The sequence below is a fragment of the Tupaia chinensis genome, unplaced genomic scaffold, assembly GCF_000334495.1.
Source record: "Tupaia chinensis unplaced genomic scaffold, TupChi_1.0 Scaffold000009_1, whole genome shotgun sequence".
NCBI lineage: Eukaryota > Metazoa > Chordata > Mammalia > Scandentia > Tupaiidae > Tupaia > Tupaia belangeri.
In genome coordinates this window covers 3,464,071-3,470,769 of record NW_006159439.1, presented here as the reverse complement: position 1 = coordinate 3,470,769, position 6,699 = coordinate 3,464,071, and the positions used below count along the sequence as shown (strand labels likewise).

At 35.1% G+C, this 6,699-nt stretch overlaps 1 pseudogene; it reads left to right on the top strand.

The window, feature by feature from the left end:
- Nucleotides 1-6,699, top strand: part of LOC114005027 (elongation factor 1-alpha 1 pseudogene) — a 7,436-nt pseudogene that overhangs the window by 454 nt on the left and 283 nt on the right.

The window sequence follows — 6,699 nt, the reverse complement described above, 5'->3', positions numbered from 1 at the left end:
CTGCTGACCTACCCTCAGTCAGGTCTCTACTTGGTATCTGGAGCTCTTTCTCTGGCTGCTTCCCTTCTGCTGATGCTTTCCCTTTTACATTGCTCCATCCTCCCTGGCCAACTTGGCTATATCGTATTCCTGTTGTAAAATCTCCATGTTTTAGAGGACTTATTTATAAAGTTGTACATTCTACAGAAAACATATTTTGGCATCAGTGGTGGCATTCTAGATAAGGTAGCTAGATTTTTACATAACTGATCTTATGATTTGAGTTCTGGACCTTGTGGCTTGATAAAACATGCCAGGCAATTGTGCATGAATCCAAAAGTTAAAAAAGGAAAGAGAAACGAAGAAGGGATTGCAGTATGATTATCCCCATGGGAGGTGCTTTTTCACTTTCTCTCTCTCTTTCTCTCTCTCTCTCTGATGAACACATATACCCTCTATCAAAATTAAAACACATTGTGAATACATAAGTTATTTGGAACAACAATAATGATTTTCTTTTTTTCCTTCCTTTTTTTTTTTTTTGAGAGGTTTTTGCCATAGGGCACGTGCGCCCACCAGACAGAGAGAGACAGAGAGACAGAAAGCGAGAAATCACCCCCCAGGGGGGATAGCCACACCGCAATCCCTTCTCCTCCATTCTCCTCTTGGGATATTGGGCACGCACGCACAGGCGCCTGGCGTGAGTTTTAAGCACCGGGTCCGGGATGTGAACCGTGGTAGACTACATGGGAGTCCAGCTACACAGCCATTACGCTAACTGCTGGTCCCAACAATAATGATTTTCTAATGACCTCAACAACTCTGGTGGGCCAGGCAAATTTTTCTTATAGAACTTCATTCCACTTTTGAAATAATTTCAGTAACAGACAATATCTTGACTCTCCAATAGAGTCTAAGATTAAGATACCAGTTAGACACAGGCTTTGTCACTGAACTAGAAAGTGAAAGCATCTCAAAATATTTAATTCTCAATTAGATTATACTTGAATTATCATGTAGGTTGAACATAATTTCTGGAGTTAGAATTGGATTATCTCCACAGTAAAATTTACATAAGTCATAACATCCAACCTTAGAACAACTTTTCCTTGAATAAAACCACTGCTACACTCACTCATCTATGACCTTCAAATGTACAAGAAATATATATTATACTCATAGGCCATAAAACATATTTTCAGTTGACCTTTTGGCAGCTACACAATCATTTATTATCCAAGAAGTGTTTTCGAGTAAATAAGAGGTGAGAAGTTTACTGAACTGAGGACCATACTGGTAAGCTCAGTATATTATAATCACAATGTTATAACCCATTTTATATAGTTTTAAAATATTTAAAGTTTAAATATTTCTTTTAGAAATTGTTATTACATTTTAATATTTTATTTATGATGTGCTGTAATTTTAGTAAAAATACAAAGATTATTTTAAATTATTTTTTGTAAATAGTCCAGATTTAATATCTATTTTTGATACCAAAGGACTTTGGAGATTGAATTTTAGTAATACTGCATACTACAGAAATTAGTTTTTGCTGATCTTTGAGCACTGCATGTCATCTTATTGCTACTTAAATTTAAAGCTATTTGCTACAATGTCAAGTAAGTCACCCTAAATTAGGATATTTAATTCATTATTTTTTATGCAAGAGGGCATGTATGTGCACTTATACTGTATGCATGAGAGAGGCCTTCACAGTTGTTGAAAAGGCAAATAATTGTCATTATATTCAAGGGATAGAACAAAATAGATAAAAGATAAGATTTGGCAAGAAGCATATTTATTTCAGAGGCATGTACAAGAATAAAATATATGAATATGAAGGCATAGAACTCAGAAATAAGTGCATTATTATTCCATCAAATACTACATATAGATACTAGAGTGTAGTGTTTTTTATTATTACTACTCATATAAGAGTATACATAGGATAGATAGGATAACTATGTGGCCAATCAGTAGGATTTGAAATAAAAATATTATTATGAATTTTAAAAAGTCATAATAAAGAATAAATCAATATATAACAAAAATATATTTTATGATAGTAGTGAGAAGTAATTAGAGAAGAAGAAAAGTAAGAAGGAGGAGGAGGAAACGAAGGTGGAGGACAAAAATGAGAGGACAAGGGGAGAAGGGGGAGGAAGACTAGGTAGAGAATGTCAAGAGTTCCAGGTCCTGAGCCACTATTAATCAGTTTTACGATATTGAAAAGGTAGTTTAATTTATTCGTATCTCAATTTTCCCCTTATAGCATGAGTAATTAGTCACAAAACAACTATAGGGTTAAATTTTAAAAGTAAAGTCATTTCAATTATGCTAAATTTATGTAACTATGTAGATTGTTTAAGGAATGCTTTCTCAAATGTCTTGTTTTATGTTTCTTAAAAGAGAAGATAAATTAGTTGTTATTTGTCTCTTTTATACAGCAGAACTTCACAATTAAAAGATAAAAATGTTGAAGATATATTATCACCCAAGAATATTCATATATTTTTTAAATGTTTTATAAATTCAATCACTGTGTATCATCACAGAATTGCAGAATGAATTTTCTCATCATAACTACACTGTATTTTAGTCTAGTTAAAGATATGATCATACATGTTATCACCAACAGATAATTTTCCATTTTTGTGTCTCTTAAATATTTTACTTCTTTCTTTTTTCCTTGGATTCCCTTCCTCTCACCCTCCCTCATTTTGTGTTATTTTTAATATTCTATATTTTAAAATATGATTTTTTTCAGAAAATATAATGTGCAAATTTTTCCACATGCCATTCACTGATCAAGCCAATACAACTTTATTAAGTCTATGTGAAATTTCTGCATATTGTTGAAAAGTGTATCATATTCCAGAGTTGAAATTTTTCCTATCATCAAAATGTGACAGCTTCACTAACCTTACAGCTCATTGCCCACTTAAAATCACAAAATATTTCAGTTTGCATTGTAATGGTTTCTTTAAACAAACATCAGATTTCAAAAGCAAAAATGGAAGCTATAAGAAGTATACAGTGGTAAAACCTGTGAACAGAAGTAGTAGAATGTTGATGCTGGCATATCCTAAATATCAAAACAAGTCCCAAAGTCAGAATAGATTCTATTTTGGGTAAATAGATTTCAGTTCTTAACAGAACGGGTGTCAAAGTCGTATTACAAAAAGGAAATTGATACAAAAAGCTGTGATTTATTGAGAGCCATTTTGAATAGTCGACTAAATATTTTACTATGCAAAATGAGGTTTTATATAGAATTTTCATATGTAGGTTTTTTTTAGTGATTAATTAATTTGGGTGTTTGTATAGGCCATTATTCAATTCTTGGAAATATTTAATTATTTGATAATATATACACTTAATTTTCTTGGTTCTCTATTTTCAAGAATATCATTAGACTAATATTTGATGTACTAAATTAATTCTTTATGTCTTTTGTATTTTTTAGTTTTTCTTTTATTTTGCCCTACATAATTGAAGTTTCCCTAGCCCTTTAATTTTATCCTTTCATTAGATATTCTGAATGTTCTCTATTGTTTTGTGATTATTTTTATAACATTCTAATGGTATTTCATTATTGCATATGCTTAATAAATTATCTAAACTACTATTTAGTTATTTTAAGTTATGTAATTCTTTGCCACATTAAGTCATTTTATCTTATTTATTATAATCTTTAATATTTAGGCTTTTCTGTCATATGCCCAGATGTCTACAGTAATGGTGATAAGAGCAAATTACATAAAAATATTAGAACATTGCAAAAAACATTTCCAAAATCACCATTTACAAACTCTGAAAATTAACTAAATTCTGCTACATTGTGGTATTTTCATATGCCCTGCTCCTCATCCACTTCCCAGCTCTACAGTGGAACTGAAAACAAGCAGCTTTGCAATGAAGACAGTGGTGAAATCATGGCAATAGCCACTGGAGAAGCTAGAGGTGGTTTGGAGCTCTACCAAAATGCCATCCTCAGAGAATTATGACAATTTTACTTATCTGGAAACTTCTTTAAAAGGTTCTATTCACAGGAAATATCTTTATTTTTCCTTACTCAAAGCTCCATTATAGTAAGAAAAGCCATTTTCCTAGGGCATTTGTTGAAAATAGCAGAAGATGGGACCAGCAGTTGGCATAGTAGCTATGTCACTGGACTCCAATGTAGTCGACTATGGTTCAAGTCCTGGACTTGGTGGTTTAAACTCAAACCAGACACATGTGTGTGTGTGTGTGCCCAAGATCCCAGGAGGAGAATGGACAAGAAGGGATTGTGGTGCGGCCATTCCCCCAGGGGGTGATTTCTCGCTTTCTGTCTCTCTGTCTCTCTCTCTCTTTCTGGCAAGCTCACGTGCCCTATAGCAAAAACCTCTAAAAAAATTGGGAGGCTCCCCGAAAGAAAAAAAAAAAAAAAAAAAAAACTCTCCAAAAAGAAATAAAGAAAGAAAGAAAAAAAGAAAGAAAGAAAGAAAAGAAGCTGGTAAGAGCAGCTGGGCTAAACTACAATTTAAACATATTTTAAATTATGTAAACACTAACCAAAACACTTAAAAGAAAAATCTGGGGCATGAGATGACTATAGGGATCTTTGAAACCCCAGATATGGCTGTGCATATCTAGATACCCTCACATAATTTTAGAAACAATCTGAACAGTCTCCAATGTCTAATCTCCTCCTGACAGAAATGCATAGCACCAAAGGGGTGAAATTTAAAGTAGAATTGTAAACTGCAGAAATGTGAAGATTGGAAGACATTATGTACAATTATTAATGACAACAAAACTAAGGTGACTTGGTTTGTGTTCCAGATAGGCAGCATGAAAATCAGACTGGGCACATGTACGTGCATTCCCCAAATCCCAAAGAGATTAGAAAAGTGATTGTGATATGACCATACACCTAAAGGGTAGTTCTCATTTTCTCTCTGTGTGTCTCTCTCTGTCTCTCTCTGCTGAGTGCATATGCCGTATAGCCAAACAAACAAACAAAAAAGAGTGAAACCATAGTGATCCAAAAAGACAAAAGTAAAAATAAATACAGAAAGAATATGTACTGCAAATAACAAAACTTTCAAAGTTACAAAACAGTACCACTACATGAAACACAACAATAAATATTACCAAAAATGTGCCCTGGAGGAAGAAGAATCTAGGGATCTGATTTTTATAGTGTTCATATTATACCACTTAACATGTCCAGTTTTTAATAAAAAATAGGAAATACATAAATAAACAGAAAAATAGGACTCATACAAAGCAAAATAAATAGCAGTTGATAGAAAATTTCCTTGAAGCATTCAGGTGTTAGCTTTATTAAAAATAAAACCAAGTTAGTTATTATAAATATGTTCACATATCTAAAAAAGTTATTTATAAAGAACTTTAAAAAATGAGAAGCTGGTCTCACAAACTAGGAATACAGATAAATAAACAGACTTTTTAGAAGACCAAACAGAAATTCTGGAGCGGGACCAGCAGTTAGCCTAATGGCTGTGTTGCTGAACTCCCTTGTAGTCAACCACGGTTCGAGTCCTGGATCCAGTGACTTAAACTCATGCCAGGCATGTGTGCATGCCTGCCCAAGATCTTGAGAGGAGAATGGAGGAGAAGGGATTGCGGCATGGCCATCCCCTCCTTGGGGGGGGAGGTGGTGGTGTCTGTCTCATATCACAAACAGCAAAACGACCCAGAGGAGGATAGTCAGAGAAGCTATCAACACACATAGGCTTGCCAGGAACCATATCAACAATGGCAGCATCACCAGATTTCAGAAATTTAGGGCCATCTTCCAGCTTTTTACCAGAACGGCAATCAATCTTTCCCTTCAGCTCAGCAAATTTGCAAGCAATGTGAGCTGTGTGACAATCCAGTACAGGGGCAGAGCCAGTACTACTTTGGCCTGGATGGTTCAGGATAATCACCTGAGCAGTGATGCCAGCTGCTTCCATTGGTGGGTCATTTTTGACCCGGGGGGAAGAGGGGGTGGTGATTTCTCACTTTCTGTCTCTCTGTCTCTCTATGGCTTTCTGGGGAGTGCACGTGCCCTATAGCAAAAAACTCTCAATAAATAAATACATAAATAAATTGTGGAGATGAAAATGCAACTTAAGTAAAAATTTTACTGAAGGAGCTAAAGGGTATTTTGAAATACAGAATAACCAACGGACCAGTTCTGTAAGGCAGTTGGACCCCACATACCTGACTGCACGGTTTGAGTCCCAGACCTAGCAGTTTGAGCAATACACAGGGCACATGGGAGAAACTATCTAAAATCCCAACAAGAGAAAGAGAAGAAAAAGGGATTGTGGTGTGACTATTCCCCAGGGGAAGTGTTTTCTCCTTTCCTCTGTGTCTCTGACAAGCACAGTGCCCTGAAACAGCAACGACCAAAAAAGAAAAAAAAAAAAAAAAAAAAGGAAAAAATTTCTGTTGAAATGCACCATGAAGCTCTGAGTGAAGCTCTTCCCAGGGACAATGTGGGTTTCAATGTCAAAAGCATGTCTGTCAAAGATGTTTGATGTGGCAATATTGCTGGTGAAAGCAAAAATGACCCACCAATGGAAGCAGCTGGCTTCACTGCTCAGGTGATTACCCTGAACCATCCAGGCCAAAGTAGTACTGGCTCTGCCCCTGTACTGGATTGTCACACAGTTCACATTGCTTGCAAATTTGCTGAGCTGAAGGGAAAGATTGATTGCC